The 12,417-nt window shown below is 47.7% G+C and overlaps 11 non-coding genes and 3 pseudogenes across 11 annotated transcripts; 12 read left to right on the top strand and 2 right to left on the bottom strand.

The window, feature by feature from the left end:
* Positions 1-488: 488 nt before the first annotated feature.
* Positions 489-604, bottom strand: LOC135008414 (U5 spliceosomal RNA). Its single transcript, XR_010208172.1, has one exon. It is a non-coding gene; the product is annotated as a U5 spliceosomal RNA (small nuclear RNA).
* Positions 605-878: 274 nt separating this feature from the next.
* LOC135008389 (U5 spliceosomal RNA) lies at positions 879-994 on the bottom strand. The gene has a single exon (XR_010208147.1). It is a non-coding gene; the product is annotated as a U5 spliceosomal RNA (small nuclear RNA).
* A 144-nt stretch (positions 995-1,138) lies between these two features.
* Positions 1,139-1,301, top strand: LOC135008233 (U1 spliceosomal RNA). Its single transcript, XR_010208043.1, has one exon. It is a non-coding gene; the product is annotated as a U1 spliceosomal RNA (small nuclear RNA).
* Positions 1,302-1,972: 671 nt separating this feature from the next.
* Positions 1,973-2,136, top strand: LOC135007952 (U1 spliceosomal RNA). Its single transcript, XR_010207773.1, has one exon. It is a non-coding gene; the product is annotated as a U1 spliceosomal RNA (small nuclear RNA).
* A 152-nt stretch (positions 2,137-2,288) lies between these two features.
* Positions 2,289-2,451, top strand: LOC135008304 (U1 spliceosomal RNA). The gene has a single exon (XR_010208088.1). It is a non-coding gene; the product is annotated as a U1 spliceosomal RNA (small nuclear RNA).
* Positions 2,452-3,116: 665 nt separating this feature from the next.
* Positions 3,117-3,280, top strand: LOC135008128 (U1 spliceosomal RNA). The gene has a single exon (XR_010207944.1). It is a non-coding gene; the product is annotated as a U1 spliceosomal RNA (small nuclear RNA).
* A 152-nt stretch (positions 3,281-3,432) lies between these two features.
* LOC135008246 (U1 spliceosomal RNA) lies at positions 3,433-3,595 on the top strand. The gene has a single exon (XR_010208056.1). It is a non-coding gene; the product is annotated as a U1 spliceosomal RNA (small nuclear RNA).
* Positions 3,596-4,210: 615 nt separating this feature from the next.
* On the top strand, positions 4,211-4,374 carry LOC135007950 (U1 spliceosomal RNA). The gene has a single exon (XR_010207771.1). It is a non-coding gene; the product is annotated as a U1 spliceosomal RNA (small nuclear RNA).
* Positions 4,375-4,525: 151 nt separating this feature from the next.
* On the top strand, positions 4,526-4,667 carry LOC135008254 (U1 spliceosomal RNA; annotated as a pseudogene).
* Positions 4,668-5,359: 692 nt separating this feature from the next.
* On the top strand, positions 5,360-5,523 carry LOC135007945 (U1 spliceosomal RNA). Its single transcript, XR_010207766.1, has one exon. It is a non-coding gene; the product is annotated as a U1 spliceosomal RNA (small nuclear RNA).
* A 152-nt stretch (positions 5,524-5,675) lies between these two features.
* Positions 5,676-5,817, top strand: LOC135008335 (U1 spliceosomal RNA; annotated as a pseudogene).
* A 695-nt stretch (positions 5,818-6,512) lies between these two features.
* On the top strand, positions 6,513-6,676 carry LOC135007983 (U1 spliceosomal RNA). The gene has a single exon (XR_010207802.1). It is a non-coding gene; the product is annotated as a U1 spliceosomal RNA (small nuclear RNA).
* A 152-nt stretch (positions 6,677-6,828) lies between these two features.
* LOC135008372 (U1 spliceosomal RNA) lies at positions 6,829-6,964 on the top strand (annotated as a pseudogene).
* A 697-nt stretch (positions 6,965-7,661) lies between these two features.
* Positions 7,662-7,825, top strand: LOC135007930 (U1 spliceosomal RNA). Its single transcript, XR_010207752.1, has one exon. It is a non-coding gene; the product is annotated as a U1 spliceosomal RNA (small nuclear RNA).
* The last annotated feature ends 4,592 nt before the right edge of the window (positions 7,826-12,417 follow it).

The following is a 12,417-nucleotide window of genomic DNA, read 5'->3' as shown; positions in this document are numbered from 1 at the left end:
CAGTAACGGCAATCCTGCCGTGGAATGAGCATGCTGAATCTTACCACAGATCCAGCGCATGATGGTCTGTATGGAAGCAGGACACCCAATCATGTTGGGAGCATACAGGACAAACAGAGCCTCTGTTTTCCTAATCTGAACCGTTCTGGTGACATAAATTTTCAAAGTTCTGACCACAGCCAGAGACTTTGACTCAACGAAGGTGTCAGTGGCCAAAGGCACCATGTGGAAAGATGAACCACCTTCGGCAGAAATTGTTGACGTGTCCTCAATTCTGCTCTATCTTCATGAAAGATCAATTAAAGGCTCTTGTGATACTGCATGGTTTGTACTGTTTTCCATGTGCTCCCAGATCTTTCAAGCAAGTAGCATGGTCAAGAAAGTTCTGTTTGAAAAGAAACAAACATTTACTGTCATTGTTATGCAAATAAACTTACATTAAAGCTAACAAGAAAGCACACTCGTTCTGTCTTTAAACTGATAAAAGAAACCCCAATAATATGGGGCATGCAAAAATTGAGATAAAACTCAGTTTTGCTCCTCTCCACGGAAATCTTTAATAAAAGGCAAAATATTTGTTAGTTCTGAAGAGAAACCAGAGCATGACCAAGATTCCACCTGTCGCCTGAGTGCCATGCCAGCAGTTCTCATTCAGCTCAAAGTGAGCACCCAATTTGAATGAAAGAAAGCAGATTTCTCACCAGGCTTCCCCTTGCTATAAACATGGTTTGTACTCTTTTCCATGTGCTCCCAGATCTTTCAAACAATTAGTGTGGTCAAGAAAGTTCTGTTTGAAAAGAAACAAACATTTACTGTCATTTCTATGCAAATGAGCTTACATTAAAGCACACTCATTCTATCTTTAAACCGATAAAAGAAACCCCAAAAAGATGGGGCATGCAAAAATTGAGATAAAACTCGGTTTTGCTCCTCTCCACGGAAATCTTTAGTAAAAGGTGAAAGATTTGTTCGTTCTGAAGAGAAACCAGAGCATGACCAAGATTTTTATCTGAAAATATGTGTTCTCCCTGCAGTTGTTGTCCCCAGATGAGAGTTCCCTTGTGCTGCCTCAGTTGAATCTCCTTTACTTGACAGGGGGATGCTCGAGCAGCGACCCTCCCCAGCTCTAGCCCAACTCCTACTTACCTGCCAGGTGAGATACTATGATCATGAAGGTGCTTCTCCCAGGGCAAGGCTCACCCATTGCACTCTGGGTGTGCTGCTTCTGCGATTTCCCCAAATGTGGGAAACTTGACTGCATAATTTGTGTTTCCCCTGGTCGGCTCTCGTATAATTCAGATCTCTTTGTCTCAGGTCTCTCTCCAGCCTAGTTTGCTGTCTGTTTCCACTTCTCTTTTCTTGAGCCGCTCCCTTCTATGCCCTTGCGCACTATCCTGACTTCTCCCGTCTGCTTACTTCGTGCCTTCCAACGCACAATGCAAACTACAGGTAGTGCTGCAGGGCCCACACCCTTTTACTCGCCTTACAGAGCAGCTCTGGAGCAGTTACAGTGCCCAGCTGCTGCAAGAAATCAGCTTGAATGCTTCAGGGGCTGGGGCATAGCCAACATGAGCCCCACACCGAAGGAGGGTGGAGGTGTGTAATGCGAACTAGGGGTCATCCAAGCGCCGCAAAAGGCCGCCATGCCCTGCACGCCCCTTTTCTCTTTTCATATGCAGACGAGGGTTGAAGCCAACTTTGACCCACTGCTTGGATGGCATCACCATATGCAAATCCATCTGCTGCAGGCCTTCCCCCAGGAATGCTTGCACTAGTTGTTGCATTTGGTTTGTTGTTTGGGGGTGCTTCAGTATTAGGCAGCCTTCTGCCCTCCCATGTTCATCTGAAAATATGTGTTCTCCCTGCAGTTGTTGTCCCCAGATGAGAGTTCCCTTGTGCTGCCTCAGTTGAATCTCCTTTACTTGACAGAGATGTGCCTGAGCAGCGGCCCTCCCCAGCCCTATCCCAAATCATACTTATTTTGCATAGGAGAGACCATGGTCTTGAAGATTGTTCTCCCAGGGTGAGGTTCATTCATTGCATTCTGGGTATGCTGACCCCTGTGATTTCCCCAAATGTGGGAAACTCAACTGCATTATTTGTGGTAGTGGGGGACTGTGTTTGTGCTTTCCTCTGGTCAGCTCTGGTAAAAGTCAGATTTCTTTGTTTCAGTTCTTCCTCTAGCCTTGTTCTTCTTTCGAGAGTTCCCTTGTGCTGCCTCAGTTGGATCTCCTTCACTTGACAGGGGGGTGCCCGAGCAGCGACCCTCCCCAGCTCTAGCCCAACTTCTACTTACCTGCCAGGTGAGATACTATAATCATGAAGGTGCTTCTCCCAGGGCAAGGCTCACCCATTGCACTCTGGATGTGCTGCCCCTGCGATTTCCCCAAATGTGGGAAACTTGACTGCATAATTTGTGTTTCCCCTGGTCGGCTCTCGTATAATTCAGATCTCTTTGTCTCAGGTCTCTCTCCAGCCTAGTTTGCTGTCTGTTTCCACTTCTCTTTTCTTAAGCCGCTCCATTCTATGGCCTTGCGCACTATCCTTACTTCTCCCGTCTGCTTACTTTGTGCCTTCCAAATGCAAACTACAGGTAGTGCTGCAGGGCCCACACCCTTTTACTTGCCGTACAGAGCAGCTCTGGAGCTGTTACAGTGCCCAGCTACTGCAAGAAATCAGCTTGAATGCTTCAGGGGCTGGGGCATAGCCAACATGAGCCCCACACCAAAGGAGGGTGGAGGTGTTTAATGCGAACTAGGGGTCATCCAAGCGCCGCAAAAGGCCGCCATGCCCTGCACGCCCCTTTTCTCTTTTCATATGCAGACGAGGGTTGAAGCCAACTTTGACCCACTGCTTGGATGACATCACCATATGCAAATCCATCTGCTGCAGGCCTTCCCCCAGGAATGCTTGCACTAGTTGTTGCATTTGGTTTGTTGTTTGGGGGTGCTTCAGTATTAGGCAGCCTTCTGCCCTCCCATGTTCATCTGAAAATATGTGTTCTCCCTGCAGTTGTTGTCCCCAGATGAGAGTTCCCTTATGCTGCCTCAGTTGAATCTCCTTTACTTGACAGAGATGTGCCTGAGCAGCGGCCCTCCCCAGCCCTATCCCAAATCATACTTATTTTGCATAGGAGATACCATGGTCATGAAGATTATTCTCCCAGTGTGAGGTTCATTCATTGCATTCTGGGTATGCTGACCCCTGTGATTTCCCCAAATGTGTGAAACTCGACAGCATTATTTGTGGTAGTGGGGGACTGTGTTTGTGTTTTCCTCTGGTCAGCTCAGGTAAAAGTCAGATTTCTTTGTCTCAGATCTTCCTCTAGCCTTGTTCTTCTTTCGAGAATTCCCTTGTGCTGCCTCAGTTGGATCTCCTTCACTTGACAGGGGGGTACCCGAGCAGCGACCCTCCCCAGCTCTAGCCCAACTCCTACTTACCTGCCAGGTGAGATACTATGATCACGTAGGTGCTTCTCCCAGGGCAAGGCTCACCCATTGCACTCTGGGTGTGCTGCTCCTGCGATTTCCCCAAATGTGGGAAACTTGACTGCATAATTTGTGTTTCCCCTGGTCGGCTCTCGTATAATTCAGATCTCTTTGTCTCAGGTCTCTCTCCAGCCTAGTTTGCTGTCTGTTTCCTCTTCTCTATTCTTAAGTGCCTTCCAATGCACAATGCAAACTACAGGTAGTGCTGCAGGGCCCACACCCTTTTACTTGCCTTACAGAGCAGCTCTGGAGCTGTTACAGTGCCCAGCTGCTGCAAGAAATCAGCTTGAATGCTTCAGGGGCTGGGGCATAGCCAACATGAGCCCCACACCGAAGGAGGGTGGGGGTGTTTAATGCGAACTAAGGGTCATCCAAGCGCCGCAAAAGGCCGCCATGCCCTGCATACCCCTTTTCTCTTTTCATATGCAGATGAGGGTTCCAGCCAACTTTGGCCCACTGCTTGGATGACATCACCGTATGCAAATCCGTCTTCTGCAGAACTTCCCCCAGGAATGCTTGTACTAGTTGTTGCATTTGGTTTGTTGTTTGGGGGTGCTTCAGTATTAGGCAGCCTTCTGCCCTCCCATGTTCATCTGAAAATATGTGTTCTCCCTGCAGTTGTTGTCCCCAGATGGGAGTTCCCTTGTGCTGCCTCAGTTGAATCTCCTTTACTTGACAGAGATGTGCCTGAGCAGCGGCCCTCCCCAGCCCTATCCCAAATCATACTTATTTTGCATAGGAGATACCATGGTCATGAAGATTGTTCTCCGAGGGTGAGGTTCATTCATTGCATTTTGGGTATGCTGACCCCTGTGATTTCCCCAAATGTGGGAAACTCGACTGCATTATTTGTGGTAGTGGGGGACTGTGTTTGTGCTTTCCTCTGGTCAGCTCTGGTAAAAGTCAGATTTCTTTGTCTCAGATTTTCCTCTAGCCTTGTTCTTCTTTGAGAGTTCCCTTGTGCTGCCTCAGTTGGATCTCCTTCACTTGACAGGGGGGTACCCGAGCAGCAACCCTCCCCAGCTCTAGCCCAACTCCTACTTACCTGCCAGGTGAGATACTATGATCATGAAGGTGCTTCTCCCAGGGCAAGGCTCACCCATTGCACTCTGGGTGTGCTGCTCCTGCGATTTCCCCAAATGTGGGACACTTGACTGCATAATTTGTGTTTCCCCTGGTCGGCTCTCGTATAATTTAGATCTCTTTGTCTCAGGTCTCTCTCCAGCCTAGTTTGCTGCCTGTTTCCACTTCTCTTTTCTTGAGCCGCTCCCTTCTATGCCCTTGCGCACTATCCTGACTTCTCCCGTCTGCTTACTTTGTGCCTTCCAACGCACAATGCGAACTACAGGTAGTGCTGCAGGGCCCACACCCTTTTACTTGCCTTACAGAGCAGCTCTGGAGCTGTTACAGTGCCCAGCTGCTGCAAGAAATCAGCTTGAATACTTCAGGGGCTGGGGCATAGCCAACATGAGCCCCACACCGAAGGAGAATGGAGGTGTTTAATGCGAACTAGGGGTCATCCAAGCGCCGCAAAAGGCCGCCATGCCCTGCATAACCCTTTTCTCTTTTCATATGCAGATGAGGGTTCCAGCCAACTTTGGCCCACTGCTTGGATGACATCACCGTATGCAAATCCGTCTTCTGCAGACCTTCTCCCTGGAATGCTTTTACTAGTTGTTGCATTTGGTTTGTTGTTTGGGGGTGCTTCAGTATTAGGCAGCCTTCTGCCCTCCCATGTTCATCTGAAAATATGTGTTCTCCCTGCAGTTGTTGTCCCCAGATGAGAGTTCCCTTGTGCTGCCTCAGTTGAATCTCCTTTACTTGACAGAGATGTGCCTGAGCAGCGGCCCTCCCCAGCCCTATCCCAAATCATACTTATTTTGCATAGGAGATACCATGGTCATGAAGATTGTTCTCCCAGGGTTAGGTTCATTCATTGCATTCTGGGTATGCTGACCCCTGTGATTTCCCCAAATGTGGGAAACTCAACTGCATTATTTGTGGTAGTGGGGGACTGTGTTTGTGCTTTCCTCTGGTCAGCTCTGGTAAAAGTCAGATTTCTTTGTCTCAGATCTTCCTCTAGCCTTGTTCTTCTTTCGAGAGTTCCCTTGTGCTGCCTCAGTTGGATCTCCTTCACTTGACAGGGGGGTGCCCGAGCAGCGACCCTCCCCAGCTCTAGCCCAACTCCTACTTACCTGCCAGGTGAGATACTATGATCATGTAGGTGCTTCTCCCAGGGCAAGGCTCACCCAATGCACTCTGGGTGTGCTGCCCCTGCGATTTCCCCAAATGTGGGAAACTTGACTGCATAATTTGTGTTTCCCCTGGTCGGCTCTCATATAATTCAGATCTCTTTGTCTCAGGTCTCTCTCCAGCCTAGTTTGCTGTCTGTTTCCACTTCTTTTTTCTTAAGCCCCTCCCTTCTATACCCTTGTGGACTATCCTGACATCTCCTCCTGTCTGCTTACTTTGTGCCTTCCAATGCACAATGCAAACTACAGGTAGTGCTGCAGGGCCCACACCCTTTTACTTGCCTTACAGAGCAGCTCTGGAGCTGTTACAGTGCCCAGCTGCTGCAAGAAATCAGCTTGAATGCTTCAGGGGCTGGGGCATAGCCAACATGAGCCCCACACCGACAGAGGGTGGAGGTGTTTAATGCAAACTAAGGGTCATCCAAGCACCGCAAAAGGCCGCCATGCCCTGCATACCCCTTTTCTCTTTTCATATGCAGATGAGGGTTCCAGCCAACTTTGGCCCACTGCTTGGATGACATCACCGTATGCAAATCCGTCTTCTGCAGACCTTTTCCCAGGAATGCTTGTACTAGTTGTTGCATTTGGTTTGTTGTTTGGGGGTGCTTCAGTATTAGGCAGCCTTCTGCTCTCCCATTTTCATCTGAAAATATGTGTTCTCCCTGCAGTTGTTGTCCCCAGATGAGAGTTCCCTTGTACTGCCTCAGTTGAATCTCCTTTACTTGACAGAGATGTGCCTGAGCAGCGGCCCTCCCCAGCCCTATCCCAAATCATACTTATTTTGCATAGGAGATACCATTATCATGAAGATTGTTCTCCCAGGGTGAGGTTCATTCATTGCATTCTGGGTATGCTGACCCCTGTGATTTCCCCAAATGTGGGAAACTCGACTGCATTATTTGTTGTAGTGGGGGACTGTGTTTGTGCTTTCCTCTGGTCAGCTCTGGTAAAAGTCAGATTTCTATGTCTCAGATCTTCATCTAGCCTTGTTCTTTTTTCGAGAGTTTCCTTGTGCTGCCTCAGTTGGATCTCCTTCACTTGACAGGGGGGTGCCCGTACAGCGACCCTCCCCAGCTCTAGCCCAACTCCTACTTACCTGCCAGGTGAGATACTATGATCAGGAAGGTGCTTCTCCCAGGGCAAGGCTCACCCAATGCACTCTGGGTGTGCTGCTCCTACGATTTCCCCAAATGTGGGACACTTGATTACATAATTTGTGTTTCCTCTCGTCGGCTCTCGTATAATTCAGATCTCTTTGTCTCAGGTCTCTCTCCAGCCTAGTTTGCTGTCTGTTTCCACTTCTCTTTTCTTGAGCCGCTCCCTTCTATGCCCTTGTGCACTATCCTGACTTCCCCGTCTGCTTACTTTGTGCCTTCCAACGCACAATGCAAACTACAGGTAGTGCTGCAGGGCCCACACCCTTTTACTTGCTTTACAGAGCAGCTCTGGAGCTGTTACAGTGCCCAGCTGCTGCAAGAAATCAGCTTGAATGCTTCAGGGGCTGGGGCATAGCCAACATGAGCCCCACACCGAAGGAGGGTGGAGGTGTTTAATGCGAACTAGGGGTCATCCAATCGCCGCAAAAGGCCGCCATGCCCTGCACACCCCTTTTTTATTTTCATATGCAGACGAGGGTTGAAGCCAACTTTGACCCACTGCTTGGATGACATCACCATATGCAAATCCGTCTGCTGCAGGCCTTCCCCCAGGAATGCTTGCATTAGTAGTTGCATTTGGTTTGTTGTTTGGGGGTGCTTCAGTATTAGGCAGCCTTCTGCCCTCCCATGTTCATCTGAAAATATGTGTTCTCCCTGCAGTTGTTGTCCCCAGATGAGAGTTCCCTTGTGCTGCCTCAGTTGAATCTCCTTTACTTGACAGAGATGTGCCTGAGCAGCGGCCCTCCCCAGCCCTATCCCAAATCATACTTATTTTGCATAGGAGATACCATGGTCATGAAGATTGTTCTCCCAGGGTGAGGTTCATTCATTGCACTCTGGGTATGCTGACCCCTGTGATTTCCCCAAATGTGGGAAACTCGACTGCATTATTTGTGGTAGTGGGGTACTGTGTTTGTGCTTTCCTCTGGTCAGCTCTGGTAAAAGTCAGATTTCTTTGTCTCAGATCTTCCTCTAGCCTTGTTCTTCTTTCGAGAGTTCCCTTGTGCTGCCTCAGTTGGATCTCCTTCACTTGACAGGGGGTGCCCGAGCAGCAATCCTCCACAGCTCTAGCCCAACTCCTACTTACCTGCCAGGTGAGATACTATGATCTTCACTGTTAGGGCAATCAGGATGTGGAATTCCCTGCCAGGGAAGGTGGTAATGGCGGACTCTGTAATTGGATTTAAAAAAGGAATGGATACATTTCTGAATGAAAAAGCTATCCAAGGTTATAATACTTAAAATATCAACATGGTTAATCCGGGGGTAACATGAGTTATAGTAGCTAACTAGTCATAAAACATTATTCAGCAAGTATGTAGAATCATCACAACTTAAAACAGGTTGAACACAATGGGCAATTTGCCTCTATTCAACCTCAAAAACTATGTTACTATATGTTACTATATTACTATGTTACTGTAGTATACAGAACACCACAATGTAATGAGCAGTGATAGTGAGCACTGATGAGGATACTAGAACTGACACTTAGCAGCAAGATGCAGCACTGGACTATTAGTAATGTACTGTAGTATGCTGAGCACCACAATGCAGCACAAGACAATGAGCAGTGATACTGAGCACTGATGAGGATACTACTGAGAACTGACACTGAGCAGGAGAGACACACTACTAGTATTACTGAGCAGCAATAAGTAAACACTGATACTGAGCACTGATATTGAGATTTCCACTGAGAGAACATAGCCACGTCCTCTCCGCTCTCTCTTCAATGCACGAGTAAAAATGGCGGCAACGCGCAGCTCTTTATATGGAATCCGAATCTCGCGAGAATCCGACAGCGGGATGATGACATTTTCCCTTGTTCAGGTTTTCCGAGTCAGGCGGGAACAACCGAGCCTGCCTCGGACCAGTGTAAACCACGTGGAGTTCGTCGGGAATTCGGTTCTCGGAGAACCGAACCCGCTCCTCTATATATACTATATTACTATGTTACTGTAGTATACAGAACACCACAATGCAATGAGCAGTGATAGTGAGCACTGATGAGGATACTAGAACTGACACTGAGCAGCAAGATGCAGCACTGGACTATTAGTAATGTACTGTAGTATGCTGAGCACCACAATGTAGCACAAGACAATGAGCAGTGATACTGAGCACTGATGAGGATACTACTGAGAACTGACACTGAGCAGGAGAGACACACTACTAGTATTACTGAGCAGCAGTAAGTAACCACTGATACTGAGCACTGATATTGAGATTTCCACTGAGAGAACATAGCCACGTCCTCTCCGCTCTCTCTTCAATGCACGAGTAAAAATGGCAGCAACGCGCAGCTCTTTATATGGAATCCGAATCTCACGAGAATCTGACAGCGGGATGATGACATTTTCCCTTGTTCAGGTTTTCCAAGTCAGGCGGGAACAACCGAGCCTGCCTCGGACCAGTGTAAACCACGTGGAGTTCGTGGGGAATTCGGTTCTCGGAGAACCGAACCCGCTCCTCTCTACCTTATACCCATCAATTTTTTTTATTTTCAATCTAAGCCCCTGCAGTTTTCTGTAAGCATCTGCTTCGCTATGATGATCAACAAGTCACAAGGGCAAACACTCAGGGCTTGAGGCGTAGATCTTAGGACCAGCTGCTACAAGCATGGCAGAGGTGTCACTATCACTGGTGACACCCAGAGAGGTGGCGAGGGAGATTGTAATGCAGTGCGCGCAGATAAACAGCGCAATGGTAAAAAGGAGGCATGGTTTCATAGGTAGGGGCGTGGCCTGGTGGCCTGAATCTACATTTTGTTGCTCCGGGTGTCCCGGGGGTTGGGGGCTGCACCCGGGGACTAGTGTGTGAGCGGTGCTGGCTCCTGCACAGTGACAGGGCATGGCCACCCAGCATGACGCCTCCCTTCTTGACCATGCTGTAATTGCAGTCGCACTGCAGTTCAGCGTGATCATAAAAAATGGTGTAGGCTCCTGCTGGTGCAGACTGTAGAGAAAAGCTGCTGTGACCACTAGAGGTGAGCGGGTTCGGTTTCTCTGAATCCGAACCCGCACGAACTTCATGTTTTTTTCACGGGTCCGAGCAGACTCGGATCCTCCCGCCTTGCTCGGTTAACCCGAGCGCGCCCGAACGTCATCATGACGCTGTCGGATTCTCGCGAGACTCGGATTCTATATAAGGAGCCGCGCGTCGCCGCCATTTTCACACATGCATTGAGATTGATAGGGAGAGGACGTGGCTGGCGTCCTCTCCATTTAGATTAGGGTTGAGAGAGAGAGAGATTGACCTGAGGCTGTGATACTGTAGAAGAGAGTGCAGAGTTTAGTGACTGACGACCACAGTGACCACCAGACAGTGCAGTTGTTTGTTTTATTTAATATATCCGTTCTCTGCCTGAAAAAAACGATACACACAGTGACTCAGTCACATACCATATCTGTGTGCACTGCTCAGTCCAGTGTGCTGCATCAATGTATATATATATCTGACTGTGCTCAGCTCACACAGCTTATAATTGTGGGGGAGACTGGGGAGCACTGCAGTGCCAGTTATAGGTTATAGCAGGAGCCAGGAGTACATAATATTATATTAAAATTAAACAGTGCACACTTTTGCTGCAGGAGTGCCACTGCCAGTGTGACTAGTGACCAGTGACCTGACCACCAGTATATATAATATTAGTAGTATACTATCTCTTTATCAACCAGTCTATATTAGCAGCAGACACAGTACAGTGCGGTAGTTCACGGCTGTGGCTACCTCTGTGTCGGCACTCGGCAGCCCGTCCATAATTGTATATACCACCTAACCGTGTTTTTTTTTTCTTTCTTTATAGTCATACTAGTTACGAGTATACTATCTCTTTATCAACCAGTCTATATTAGCAGTAGACACAGTACAGTGCGGTAGTTCACGGCTGTGGCTACCTCTGTGTCGGCACTCGGCAGCCCGTCCATAATTGTATATACCACCTAACCGTGGTTTTTTTTTCTTTCTTTATACATACATACTAGTTACGAGTATACTATCTCTTTATCAACCAGTCTATATTAGCAGCAGACACAGTACAGTGCGGTAGTTCATGGCTGTGGCTACCTCTGTGTCGGCACTCGGCAGCCCGTCCATAATTGTATATACCACCTAACCGTGGTTTTATTTCTTTCTTTATACATACATACTAGTTACGAGTATACTATCTCTTTATCAACCAGTCTATATATTAGCAGCAGACACAGTACAGTGCGGTAGTTCACGGCTGTGGCTACCTCTGTGTCGGCACTCGGCAGCCCGTCCATAATTGTATATACCACCTAACCGTGGTTTTTTTTTCTTTCTTTATACATACATACTAGTTACGAGTATACTATCTCTTTATCAACCAGTCTATATATTAGCAGCAGACACAGTACAGTGCGGTAGTTCACGGCTGTGGCTACCTCTGTGTCGGCACTCGGCAGCCCGTCCATAATTGTATATACCACCTAACCGTGGTTTTTTTTTTCTTTCTTTATAGTCATACTAGTTACGAGTATACTATCTCTTTATCAAACAGTCTATATTAGCAGCAGACACAGTACAGTGCGGTAGTTCACGGCTGTGGCTACCTCTGTGTCGGCACTCGGCAGCCCGTCCATAATTGTATATACCACCTAACCGTGTTTTTTTTTCTTTCTTTATACATACATACTAGTTACGAGTATACTATCTCTTTATCAACCAGTCTATATTAGCAGCAGACACAGTACAGTGCGGTAGTTCACGGCTGTGGCTACCTCTGTGTCGGCACTCGGCAGCCCGTCCATAATTGTATATACCACCTAACCGTGGTTTTTTTTTCTTTATACATACATACATACTAGTTACGAGTATACTATCTCTTTATCAATCAGTCTATATATTAGCAGCAGACACAGTACAGTGCGGTAGTTCACGGCTGTGGCTACCTCTGTGTCGGCACTCGGCAGCCCGTCCATAATTGTATACTAGTATCCAATCCATCCATCTCCATTGTTTACCTGAGGTGCCTTTTAGTTGTGCCTATTAAAATATGGAGAACAAAAATGTTGAGGTTCCAAAATTAGGGAAAGATCAAGATCCACTTCCACCTCGTGCTGAAGCTGCTGCCACTAGTCATGGCCGAGACGATGAAATGCCAGCAACGTCGTCTGCCAAGGCCGATGCCCAATGTCATAGTACAGAGCATGTCAAATCCAAAACACCAAATATCAGTAAAAAAAGGACTCCAAAACCTAAAATAAAATTGTCGGAGGAGAAGCGTAAACTTGCCAATATGCCATTTACCACACGGAGTGGCAAGGAACGGCTGAGGCCCTGGCCTATGTTCATGGCTAGTGGTTCAGCTTCACATGAGGATGGAAGCACTCAGCCTCTCGCTAGAAAAATGAAAAGACTAAAGCTGGCAAAAGCAGTAGCACCGTAAAGAACTGTGCGTTCTTCGAAATCCCAAATCCACAAGGAGAGTCCGACTCCAATTGTGTCGGTTGCGATGCCTGACCTTCCCAACACTGGACGTGAAGAGCACGCGCC

The sequence above is a fragment of the Pseudophryne corroboree genome, unplaced genomic scaffold, assembly GCF_028390025.1.
Source record: "Pseudophryne corroboree isolate aPseCor3 unplaced genomic scaffold, aPseCor3.hap2 scaffold_222, whole genome shotgun sequence".
In the NCBI taxonomy this organism is placed as follows: Eukaryota; Metazoa; Chordata; class Amphibia; order Anura; family Myobatrachidae; genus Pseudophryne; species Pseudophryne corroboree.
Note: the sequence above shows the minus strand (reverse complement) of the source record. Positions and strands in the feature narration are given on the sequence as shown.